The 13,694-nt window shown below is 39.7% G+C and overlaps 1 protein-coding gene and 1 long non-coding RNA gene across 3 annotated transcripts in view; one reads left to right on the top strand and one right to left on the bottom strand.

Annotated features, from left to right (window-relative positions):
* RNLS (renalase, FAD dependent amine oxidase) overlaps window positions 1–13,694 on the bottom strand; it is a 96,109-nt gene that overhangs the window by 59,028 nt on the left and 23,387 nt on the right. The window lies entirely within an intron of this gene.
* On the top strand, window positions 4,083–11,261 carry LOC310762796. Its single transcript, XR_014548182.1, has 3 exons — window positions 4,083–5,618; window positions 5,913–6,010; window positions 10,712–11,261. It is a non-coding gene; the product is annotated as an uncharacterized lncRNA (long non-coding RNA).

Below are 13,694 nucleotides of genomic sequence, written 5' to 3'. Positions count from 1 at the left end.
AAGAATTCAAATTCAAATAGTGTAATGTGCTGTAACCTCCTACAGAGATCACAAAGGCACTACTGCTTAAATGTTAAATATGGTGTGTGCATTTTGCATCCAACTATATATAAACATCACAATACATTTGGAAATTCACTTGTCAGCTCCCATCTCAACCTGGAAGTGGATGATGGAAATGTACTTGATTGTGACAATTCCCTGAGCAGAAATCTCCCCCCTAAAAAAACATGGGGTGTGCTTGCAGCTGTTTTCATTCCCATTTAATCTGTATAGTCCACATGACGCTACCCGCAAACACCAATCTCAGTGCTTTCCCCTGAGATCTGGACTACTCTGGTCTAATTTAAATAGGAAAAGCATGGATTAATAGCCAAATATTGCTCAAATATGGAAAAGGCCTATATCGGTTTTAAAATACAAACAACCCTCTGTTGTTAGATTCCAACTCCCATCAGACCCAGCCAGCTTGGCCAATTGTCAGGGCCACAAGTTTCCCATTCCTAGCGCACTAGGATTCACAAAAATCAAGGCCCACGTGAAAGCTGGTTGTTTGATGTAAGAAAGTGAAGGGCGTCTGGGAAATGATTTAGAATGAGATAAAAAAATGTTGAAATATACATTTGTTAAAAAACCAGAAGCCCTTCTATTGGGTATTGTGGGTACAGAAATTCATAAGAATGATAAAAAATTGTTTTTATATGCGATAACTGCAGCAAGGATACTATTAGCCCAAAGATGGAAACAAGAAGAAACACCAACTAAAGAAGAGTGGAAAGAGAAACTGATGAACTATGTTGAAATGGAGAGACTAACAGGGAAAATTTGAAACTAGCAGGACCAAATTTTCCTAAAGGAATGGAAGAAGTTTTGGATATAATTGGAAAGCAATTGTAACCAATTGACATTGCTTGTAGGGTTAAAAGAAGTTTTGTAAGGAGCAATTTATAAATTATTGTGAAAAGAATTAAGAATAGATGTATTGGAAATTTGAGTTTATAGCAATAATTATAGTAACAAAATGCATAATTAGAAAGACTTTAGAAAACCATCAGTTGAGGTTGAAGGAAGTCTTAGGCTGTGATAGCCAAAAATTTCAAAATGATGTTTAAAAGGATGTTATGCTAGAGAATATGTGTAAAAACTAATTAAAAATATTTTTTTTAAAAAAAAAGGAAGAAAAGAATGCTGGTTGTTTGAAGTCTGCTCATAACTCAACTTCTGAAAATTGCCACACGGGGCAAAAAAAAAAAAAAAAAAAAGGCAACCTGTCTCAACCACAATGCAAATTAGATGTGCAAAGTGGCACACAAAGTAGGCAAACCATTGTTAGTGATGGGGACACACACAATACTTTTTAGCTGTGCTACAGAGATGTTTCAATTCTATATTTCCCCCCTCTCTTTTCCTCCTGATTAAATGTACTATCTTCTATTTTGTTCCCAAATCTAGATACTTAAATTACTTGTATTGACTTTGTCCATACATGAATGATACTGATTTATTGTTTATGTTTACTGTTGTTTACAAAAGCCATATATTATAAGAAATTAGAAATTGGGGGTGGGGATAAGAAAAGAGAAAAAACTGCAAGTCTCTACCAGAGTCTCTTCATAGACATAGAGCATCCAAGGCCAAATGATCGTGAAAGGGACTCGTAGACAGGATCAAACCACTTTATCGGTAATTCCAGGAATTAGAAGTATTATACTACTCAGGTATATATTAAAAAATGTAATGTGTGAAGTGGTGCTTAAGCTTTCATGTTTTCTGGGTAGATTAAGATCTGTAGTTTTGATGTCCACATAGGGAAAATGTGTTTTAAAATACTTTTCTCTAATAGTATTTTTCCCCTGGTCAGACAAGTCTCCTATAAATCTGCAAGTCAGTCGTTGCAGGGGTTTGTAAATGATCCAAAAGTACAATATGATTAAGCCTTTAATGGACAAACTGTAAACCTTAACAGATGCACTGAAATATTTAAAAGATCCTTATGACCTAGTTCTGATTCCATTGTTTCACCCCTCTAATGATGTTTTGAATTACACTATAAGCATTTAGAAGCTGCACCTACTCATAATGCTGGCAACTTCTCAGAGTTTTAAGCATATTATGTTATTACTGTTAGCAATCCCTTGCTGGTATTATTTTGGAATTATGTTCTTAAAGCATCTATTTTAAAATTATGTCTTTAAAATGCCCTAACAGAGGAGGGAGGGAGGCAGGCACAAAATCACATAATATATTCACATTTCATTATTGTAATTTACCAACAAAACAATCTGCTGTATTGCGCACTATTGTTGTCCTTATATTAATTTAATTTTGAGAACTAAAATATGAGTTCTCGCTGTGTCATTGTGAAGCCTTCATCTCATCCACAGAAGTACCTGTAGGGTTTTAAGGACAAGAATCTGCTGGGAAAATATTGCCACACAATGTCATAGGATTTTTAAATGGCTAAGCTAGATACATTAAATGAAGTTGCAAAAGGGCGTTTTTTCAAGTATTAAAATACACAAACTTCAAAGCAATACATAGAACAACCTTGTACGCTTCTGAGTTCTCTGCATGAAGGACAGTATTCAAATATTGTTACGAGAAATAGTGGTAACTGAAAGGTTTGGTGTGTTGGAAGTCATGAAGAATATGATCCTCTTGCACACAATGGAACAGCCAACACAATTCAATATTAGCACCATCCCTTCAAAGTGTAGTAGTTATAAAGCTACAACAGGAGTAAATGCTGTCTGGGGGAATCGTTGCATTAGGAGAAGGCGAAGAATATAACCCACTGCATAAATTATTAAATCACAGTTAGTCTCTGCACCTTTCTATAGTAGTCTCAGGTTTCATATATTGACTTGGCATTCCTTCAGTTCAAAGCACTTTAAAACACAATTAGAAAATTGTGCAGCATTTCCAGTTGCAGCAGGGCACCAAATCCACAATAAGTTGTTGCTATTACTCAGACTCTGTTTGGATGCTGTCCTTTGTCCAAGGAACTCAAAAGTGTGCACAGGGTTATCTTGGAACAATCCGATGACCTACTTTAGGCTCAGAGACTGTCCTCTCCAAAGCCACCTAGACTATTTCAGAAGCCTGGATTTCAAGCCTGATATGTTCTTTAATGGCTATCTGATAGAAAGCGAAACAGGGCTACCCTGAAATAGGGCAGCCATATAGAAGCACGTCAGGTTGTAATTTCAAAAGACAATTACATTTTACAAAATTGCATTCCCACCAACCTGTCCCTAAATGGCCAGAGAGCCCATGCTTTTCAACTTCCAGTACCGATGAAACGTTGAGCACCGAGTCATAGAACTGTAAAGTTGGAAGGGACCACAATGTCACCTAGTCCAACCTCCTGCAATGCAGGAATCTTTTGCCCAACTTGGGGTTCGAAGCTGCGATGCTGAGATTAAGAGTCAGAGTGTCTGTTCGAGAAAAAGAAGGAAATGTTTGTTGGGGGCAGGCTTGGCCTTCTGGAGCGCTAACAACCTATGACATCCTTGAGGTGAAGTCCTTTCCCTAAACTATGGGAGGAAAAGAAAGAGTGGAAAAGGGGGGGGGTTACCAGAACCCCCTGATCCCAAATATAGCAATAAAGTACTAGGGTTTGATGTGGGCACTACAAGGCTCCTGAAAAGGCACACACTCTTGTGAGCAATTAACTATTTAGAACCAGTTGCAATAACTGCTGCATCTCCAGCAGAAGCACATCACTGCTTTGAGTAGCGATGCAGGACATGCAACCTCTTTTCCCCCAATGGTGCTTGAAAAACCAAATGGAATTTTGCTAATCTAAGTGGATTCATTCATTGCTCCCTTCACTCTGTACTTCTTCCTACTGATCAGGAATTTTCTTTCTTTCATTGCAATGCTTTCCCTGTCTTTTGTTATTGCTTTCCCTGTCTTTAGTTATTACAGTAATCACCCTGAAGAACAACAACCACATCTCAAGAAGTTGGGAGGGAAAATGGGCTTGGCCACTCAAAACGCGAAAACTTTTGACATCTCTTTTTTAGGCTGGGAAGGAATTAACCAGCAGCTTTCCCCTTACTTTAAATTATCAAGTAGCTGTGGTATCCCAGCACTCGTTCACATGAATGGTTATTTCATAACATGGCTCTAACTCACTTTACACCGAGCAAGCATTGAATAACCAGGAAATGAATAATGAAAGCTACACTTAAAAAGACACCCAAACAAGTTAAGGTATGACAACATACAGTGCAAGTGGAGATGAATTTGAAAATCACTCCAGATAAGCAGAGAAATGCAAAAGTTCACGTAGTGGCTATGAGTGGAAACTCGAAAGCCTCCAGCTGAAATTTCCCCTTATTCATGAAGTTGGAAAAGCAAATAGGAATAGGAGTATTTCCACCTTGTGAGTGTTGTAAGAGCTACAGCAACACAGAATATTAGTAAGCAGATTTATTACCTAACAACTCAGTGCTTTTTGTTGAAATTATTGCATTTAATAAAATATATTTTATTATGCTTAATTGGCACAGAGCATGAAGACTGATCTAGTGACTTCTTGTACTAAAAAATAATAATACTCAGTGTTCTTTTTTTTTTTTTTTTGCCATGCTCTGCTGCAGGAAAAAATAAATAAAATCCCAGAGCAGCTTTCAAGTATCAGTAGGAAGACTGTCCCCGCTGTTAGGCCTACAATCTAGTAGATACACAAAACAAAAAAATGGATTCGCATATGGAACTCATGTGTGAGTAAGCTCTGGCATCCTTATGAACAGGGAAGCCCATGACTGGCTAGAGCTCCATGCGCTCCAAAAATGCACATGTGGAGCATGAGAACTGTGCTGTTTGTGAAATGGCGCTTGTCAGTTTCGTGGCAATTTTTAAAAGACAGAATGTTCTCTAAATTCTGGAAAGTAAACAGATCAGAAATGCAGTAAGTGCTCCCACTTATTTTTGCACGATAAGTAAAACCTCTGTTCATTAAATATCAGACAGCCAATTTTTATTCTACAAAAGATGACTGTTTGGACAGAAAGACATTCTTTTAATCTAGCGACGTCTGGGCATTCTGTGTTTATGAGTGGGAGCTCCCTTTAAAACGAACATAAAAGGACAAAGCTTACACAAGAAGCCCATCCACAGTCAAGAAAACAATAAATAACAGAATAAGATCAGACAGATAATACAACAACACTTTACACTTCTCTCTTTTTTTAAAGTTCAGAGGTCCCATTTCTTCTTAAAAGCATGAAAAAGCCGTACATATTGTAGCAATCATATAATTAAGATTTCAGAAGAACAACCGATGGGAGTGTGGGGGGAGCTATGATAACAAACGCCTACTTTAACATATTTGGGCAGCAAGTCCCACACAGATCTCTGAGAACACAATAATCTCTCTTCATGTTGGGATTCCCACAAGTTAAAAAGAGCTTCTTCTTCTTCTTAACTGTGGGTTCCCATTATCCTATGGAAAATCTGCTAAGGTCCAGAAAGCTAAAAATAAAACAATGACGATCATACCAAATCCGACCAAAATTTATGATTGGGCTGGGTTAACAATAATTGGAAAGGAAAGGAAGGAAGGAAGATGAAACAGCAACAGAAAGATGAACAACAACAACCAGAGGCAGGTAACCACCTATGTCCTATAATCAATGGAGTCATTCCAAGTGATAAGAGTGGAGTAAGATTTTTGTAGGGTAGGACATGTCAAGCCAGAGGTGGAGGAAAGGCAGGAGGGAAGGCAACATAAGATCAGCAGCCAGCAGTGAGCATATGGGGGGGGGGGGATGTGCATATTTGTCCATTTCTCCTTCATGTCACTTCTGCAACAGTTCACTCCTAAGGCCATTGCCTTTTTGCATCAATCTAAAACCTCTTTTTCTTGCAAAGTGAATTACTAAGTTGCACCAATGATTGCACAGGTTACCATCAATGAATGAATACAAGGAAAGCTGTTCTGGAAGCTAACGGGGGCCTTTGTAAAAGTCATTGCCGCAGGACACTTTTGACACACCTGCAAGTGAGTAATGTCTGATAAACAATTAAATCTGAATGGTTATTTTATTGCACTCCCAAGGTAGATGTCAACATCTTTACCAGTTTTGCTTTCTTTAAACAAACAACAACAAACGTAAGGCGAACCTGCTGGACCAGACCAAAGGCCCAGCTAGCGCGGCATCCTGTTCTCCCAGTGCCAACCAAGGAAAGCCCAGAAGCAGTACCTGAACACAACAGTACTTTCCCCACATGTGACTTTATTTTATTTATTATTAATTTTCTATTCTACTCTTCTGAGCAAGGGAAACCAGGGCAGCAAACAACAAAATATTAAAATAGTACAATTTAAAATAAAATAAATTCACGTTTAAAACAATGTAAAACATTCAAAAACAATTCAGACCACTACCCCCCACAAGCCATTGCATACCTTCAATCAGTTGCTAAGATTAGCACTTGCCAGATTTCTGGTTTTATCACACATTTTAATAGTCAGCTGTGACTATAAACAGACATGTTCTATGTGTGGAAGGCATCCTGATCAAACAGACCAGTTCCACTCACTAAGTAATAAAAATATAATATAATATAATAATAAAATTACTTACACCCTGCTCATCTGGCCAGGCTTCCCCAGCCACTCTGGGCGGCTCCCAACAGAATATTAAAAACACAATAAAACATCAAACATTAAAAACTTCCCTAAACAGGTACATCTGACGTAGTTAGGAACCTTGCAAGCTGTCTTACACCCAGGCAGAACAATGGTCCGTCCAGCTCAGTATTGTCTACACTGATTACTAATGGGGAATGAACTGCTCATGCAGCAAAGCATAACCTGCACTGCTGAAGGCCAAATGACACACAGCCACATCTGCATAGTTCTGTCTGAGTATTTAACAAAAATAATAATAATAATGAATTGTCACCATAGGGGCTCCAATCTAGACTGAGACCCTACAGTATAAGAAATTAGGGGGGCTTCTTTCTTGGTCCTGATTTGGAATAAAAGGTCCTACTGAAACTTAAGTCATAGCTAACTTAGCTTGCAATCCTTTAATCTCTACTCACAAGCAAGTTCCATGAGTCTAATGGAATTTACTCCCAAGACAAGTGGGTATAGGACTGCAGCCTTAGTCCAATGCGTGGGTAAAAGTTTCTTGAGTATTCTGATCCAATGCTATGGGGGTATTCAGAACTGTGGAAGGAGGACCTCATAAGATGTCTGGATGGTGGGGTGGCAACTTTTCGTTTCCATGTCTGAGACTCGTATGAAGTAATTATTTTGTTAAGATGAAAGTCAGCTACACAGTGTAGCAATGCTGAAGCTACGTAGGCGTAGCGAGTGATCTGTTGTTAAATGAGAGACTTTTGAGAGTCTTATGAATGTTGCTCGGTACTTTCCAAAAGGAGATGAGTCAAATAAATAAGTAACTGGAAGTATCGGGGGGCCACTAGGTGGCGCATCGGAAGATGGCTGACAATAACATCTCTCCGACCCACAAGAGGTAATTTGGAGGCTATGATGGGGGTAATTAGCCTCCTTAACCCCCCCCCAGGATTGTGGGGGGGGGGTGGCCCTTGCCTGCTGTGCCCTATACCACCCCCGAATTTGTGGGGGTGGGGGCACTAGGCACAAAGCCCTCCTTTGGGATTCCGGCACTCCTGGACGCCGTCCCTGATTCGCGCCGCTAGTTGCAAGCATCTTCAAAAGAAACAATTTGGACGAGATAAATTGCACATGCTTCAAGGAAAAAGGGGAGTAAAGACTGCTGACAGAAGAGATCTCTGATAACAAGACAAGAATAAAATATGAGAAGATACGTCAAGATACGGTATGACAAATGACTGAGGGGGGAGGGGGAAAAAAACCTGCCTTCCTTTTTCTTATGTGATTTAACAAGAATCCCCTCCCCTAATGAGTCAGAAACTAAGGACTTAAGCTGTGGATTTAAGGCTGTGTGGAGATAAACTTTCGAACCAAAGCAATGTTTCAAGATGAAGCTGGAAAGCTAAGAGTTTTGGAATGGCGCAGTTAAAAATGCCGTCGCCATTTTGGGAGGCATTGTTGGAGCTCTTGGGTCTGGGAGGAGAAAGAGAGAAATAGAGTTGTTTTCATATCGTGGATCAACTCCTCGGTGGGACTTAAGAGCGACAAATGCCAAATTCATGATGGAAAGAGCGATGCTATCTACGAAGGAGATATATGGAAACCATCTGGACTTAGTGGAGGAACGGGAAATCCACACAGGATTATTATTTTGCTTATCGGCTTAAGGAGACTAACAGAAGAGATCGTAAAGGAAAAATAGAAATTATATGAACAAGATACGATGTGGAATGGGACTGATTTGGACATTAACGCAGTAATAAGCAGATGATCTGAATCCCCCTTTGGATCTTGAAGTATGGGTTCCCCCAACAAAATTTAAAAATTTGGCTTTGTAATTTGGAATTATGTGATGTGATTTAATTTGATGTGATTGGCCAGTTAATAAAAATTATTTTTAAAAAAAGGAAGTATCCTTAAAATAATTCAAAGCAAAAGCTAGGAGGATAGAAATGGGAGAAGAATACACATAGAAGAATACTCGTGCAGCACTTCTGCATTTTAAGAGGGTCACAGAACATCATCCAATGAAGACATAAAGGATCATTGTTCTCCTATGCAACACAACTGCCCACAGGAAATTAACATGGCCCTGAGAGGCTTTGAGACATGCTTTAGAAATCTAATTCCGTACTTTTTTACAGCAGATTTGTAGATTTTATCTTTAATATATCCTAGATGGATGCTGTGTTTCCCGCTTCCCCCCCTTTTTTCTCTTTATCTGATTGCTGGGAAAAGGCTGAAATAATTATCATCTTAATTGAGAATGAGGTTGTTGGGTTTTTTTAAGTCTTGGAGAAGGTTTTCATATTCTAAAACTGAGGAATCATAACTCATACTCTTGGAAGGTAAAATCCACTGCCAACCAAATTGCTGCTAGTTGCTACGTCCCATGAAAAACGTATCACACTTCTTTACCGCTAACCAGTCAGCTCCTATATGTACGAAGGGAGACACAAAATCTAAAATCAAATGGCAACTAGTCCTACATTTAGAAAACAGAACAGGATAATAACAGCCTGCTCCATTGCCCCCGTGATGTGCACTGCCCCCCTCATTTATGAGCTAAACAAGTGCAAACTGATTCTGCAAAAGAAGTTGCTTTGCAACCTAATCCAACACGGTGTGCAGTCGCAGTCCCTCAGAGGATTGGATATCAAGGCATAAGAGGGAAGGAAATCTATCCTTTCTGGAATTTCTAGAATCCAATGCCAGCTCTGGAGCAGCAGGTTTTACATCCGTTCATCAGACTGCTTTAAAATTCCTTAACTATAGTTTGTGCTGCAGCAGACCAGAGAAGCTCTTCTGAGTTACACATTCATCATCGTCATCTGTGGGCCCTAATTATATGCTGGGGCCTTTTAGAAAACCTGTCTGTAAAAACAAATAGCTGAGTATGGAATATTGGCTGATTTTGTAGTCCTTGCTTGTTGATTTATAGCTGCCTTGGTCAACCTGGTGCCCTTCAGATGTTGTTGGACTACAACTCCCATCAGCCCCAGCCAGCTCTTCTTAATTTCATTTATCTGTCTCTTTCCAGGAGTGACTTATAGATTCATTATAGCATGGGCTTTTTTTCCAGATGGAACTCGCCAGGACTCAGTTCTGGCACCTCTCAGGTGTGCGCCATTGGCATTCTAAAAGAACGAGAGATGTTCATGGTGAGTTCCAGCACCTCTTTTTCTAGAAAAATAGTGCTGATTATAGCCATTACGTAACTATCCTCTAGGGATAACATGCTTAATAAAAACGTTTTGGTTTTTTATAAAGGAATCAGCTTTCAGTGAACAGCAGCAGCAGCACAGTATTTCAAGCATTAAAAACATTGAATGAAAGGCTCAAAAACCTACCGTATTTTTCGCTCTATAAGATGCACTTTTCCCCTCCTAAAAAGTAAGGGGAAATGTGTGTGCGTCTTATGGAGCGAATGCAGGCTGCGCAGCTATCACTGAAGCCAGAAGAGCTAGAGGCATCGGTGCGCACCGATCCCTCTTGCTCTCCTGGCTTCAGGGATAGCCATGCAAAGCCTCTTGAGTGCAGCCGAAGCGCTCCTGCCTCTTTGCTCAAGAGGCTTTGCGTTGCTTTCTTGTTTCTTGTTTTTGTCCTCTAAAAACTAGGGGCATCTCATGGTCGGGTGTGTCTTATAAAGCAAAAAATACGGTAATTTCCAAATCTAATTTCCAAATTATTCCAGACGCAGAATTGCTATCTCTTTTCTTTTTTTTAACATGACTGTTGGCAGTTAAAGTGGTTCTAGATTCAATACTAGTAGGAAATGATTTTTGTTGTCAAGTTAGACAACAAATTCTGGATGTTATCCAGTGGGTAAGCAGCCTTGCCAAAAAAATTAAAAACTGTATCATTTGATTACAACAACAAAAGCGATTATGACAACAAAGCACACACACACACACAATTTCAAAAATTGAAATCTACCCCAATTTTATATTTCCTAGTTAGGTCTGGAACAATACTTGCCAAGGAGCCCCATGGCCAGCAGTTTGATCAAGATCGTAGACTTGCCCCTGTTCAATGCATTCTACAGTCACTCAAGAACCAATTTCCTTATGAGTTTTATTTAAGGCTAGGTCAAAGCTTTATTCCTTTCTCTAGGTGAAAAGGAGTTTCAAAGCTGCAGAGGAGTTCTGAGGTGCACTGTTTGGGTCGTATGTGGCATGGATGTAGAATCTGTTTCCTTACAGATGTTGGATACCAACTCCCCTCAGCCCCAGCTACCATGACCAATTGTCAACCATGATGAGAATTGTATACAACAACAGACAGAGGACCACAGGTTCCCCAAAGTACTGATGCTAACTCACAAAAAAGTCCAATCGCCTAATAAACCTAATAACGAGGAAGGACAGCATTAGTCTTAGCATTATATGTTTTGCCTTGTATTAATTTGTTCCTGTGAGCCTGTCTTGTAAGCCGCAAAACCTCGGTTTTTCTCCTTTAATTGGAGCATATGATTTACAGCTTTCTTCTGTAGCTTTTATGAAAGACATTTTTAGCTGTCCCGTGTGAGTTGCTAACATCTGCACTGATGAAGAAATTGCAAAAGAGGGGGGGGAGGGAATGCATCTCACAAAGGATTACAACTATCAGATTTTTAAAGAGCAGTTATATATTATAATTTGATGTGCTGATAGTTTTTGAAGTACAGTCCAATGTAAACTTCAAAAGATAATGAATATTTCATTACCATGGAGCTGACAGAAAAAGTTCAGAATTAGGACAGTTAGACTATATATAACCACTTAAACGGCCTCAACCGTATTGAGAGGCTTCAATTGTATTTCCTGATTGGTTATGAACTGTCCTTTTCTGCCCTGCAGTACTGAGGGATGTTGGTGAAAACTGCAGGCGCATCAAGATCTATGAAGGAGGGCACCAGGAAGCCTCTCTGGAGTGGAGGTTGACGGCTTCCCTAATGCCTCGCTTCCTCTGCCCCATGACAACTTCCACTCTTCTGATCTCCAAAATAAATATTTTATTCTTCTTTCTGCTCAGCATCCTGAAGGGTGTTTATTTTATTTTATTTCATAAAAAATATTCATTTTTGCCAGAGTTCCACTGTGGGTGGGCTTGCAGCGAAACAATGCTGAATGAAGATGCCCTATTTTTCTGAACTGGGAACTGACTAGGGAGATTTCAAAAGCAATTAATCCTACAAACCCAGCTATGCCGGTTTGGGAAAGACCTTTGAGAGGAAACATCAACATGCTGTGTGGAAAGTGTGCCCTCCCAAAGAAAAGCCACCATCCAGCCTTTGTGGAAATATTTAGACTGAAGGGCAGGATACAAATCCATTAAGTTCATACATGCACCCACCGTTTGCTTGGTTCTTGTGCCTCACTGCTGATCAGCCTGCTCTCCTTCCCACTGGGTAGTATTTTTAAAAGCAGGAGCATAATGCATATTACTGGCTAGAGCAGTGTTTCCCAACCTTAGGTCTCCAGCTGCTGTTGGACTACAACTCCCATCATCCCTAGCTAGCAAGACCAGTGGTCGGGGATGATGGGAATTGTAGTCTAAAAACTGCTGGAGACCCAAGGTTGAGAAACACTGGACTAGAGGATATCAACCCAAGGCGGATCTACACTCATGGTTTTTAACGTTAAGGAAGGGTTAAGGAATGGTTTTGATAATACCGATGTCCTACTTTTTACGTTCGTAATTCATTATTAACTTGTCTTTTTAATCACTTATTTTTTAATCATTTTATGCTGCTATATCGGTGAAACACCGCTTGTATGTCCCTATGTAGTGTTTTACCTTTTTTTTTTTACTGCATTCAAACTCCGACCTCCCTCCATTGGTATTTGAGGGGCAGAGAACAAAAGACAAGAGGCGGGGGGGGGGTTAAAAGGTGACCCCAGAGCGGAGCAGAGCAACCAGCAGGGAAAGAATCAGCATTTTGGAAAATCATGTGGCCGGGTATTACTTACATTTGACGGGGGGGGGGGGACCACCAAGGTAAAAAATGTTTTAATTAACAAGTATGCCCTGTTTTTAAAATTTTAAAATGACATATCTAATGTGGTTCTATTAGGATGAAATAATGTTAAAGGGGTCGATGTAGATCCAGCCTCAGTGGTGATAGTTAAAAAGGATATTTCTGAGAACACCTTCCCAAAAGCTGGCATTAGTATATACTAATCAATGAAAGTGCACAGGGAGCAAATTTGAGCAGGGCTACAAGTTGCAAGGGAAGAGTTAAGCACCTGCTCCTTCTTATGCTGCCCATCTACTCTGACTGGCCCAGCTCCTCCAAACATTGAGGAATTCATCTATATACACACTATTGGTTTGTTTAACCCTTTCCCTGCACACCACACCCGTGCTCCAAATTGCCCCCCTCCTCTACGCATCTTTTCGGGCTTAAAGAGGGGAGATACACATTCAAAAACTGAATGGGATGGACACACTACGTGCAATGCACAGATGTCAAGAAGACTCATGTATTTATTGTGTTAGCCATAGCATGTGGCACAGTTGCCTCAATTTGCAAACTGGGTAACTATACGGTTAAATTTTCTGGCAGACTATAAAAACCACTAAGCTGAAAGTAGCGACTAGTTGAAGTAATTAATCAAGGAGATAACCTTTGAATGCATTGCTCTTTTCAGGAATATGGTTGCTAGTTAAATATGAACATCTGGGAAGCCATTATGAATTCACTGTGCATAAACCTACTGACCTGTACATAAAACTCCATTTTATTACAAAGAAATTAAACGTAATAAGGAATGAAACAACAGCAAAAGTGTGCTTTCCTTTGCACCGTTCCCAGTCTCCTGCTCACTAATTACAAAAGACAGCAACACCTTGACAAAAGTTTGGGATACTTAAGTACAATATGTCTTATTTGTGTGGACGGTATAAGGCGCATAAGCATAGAGGTGTGTGCATAAAGAAAACTCATGTCCTTTGATACCTGCTCACATGAAATGGGAATGATTCTACAGAGAAGCAGATGCAAGATCCCGACATTTTTCAGGGGCTGAAAGCAGTGATTACATCAAAGTTTGGAGATGGGGCCCATGCGAAGCCAAACCATGGTGAAAATACTCAGGACTTTGTTTTCTTTTTA

This window comes from Podarcis filfolensis (genome assembly GCF_964270895.1).
Source record: "Podarcis filfolensis genome assembly, chromosome: 5".
Classification (NCBI taxonomy): Eukaryota; Metazoa; Chordata; class Lepidosauria; order Squamata; family Lacertidae; genus Podarcis; species Podarcis filfolensis.
This window is presented reverse-complemented; position numbering and strand designations above follow the sequence as displayed.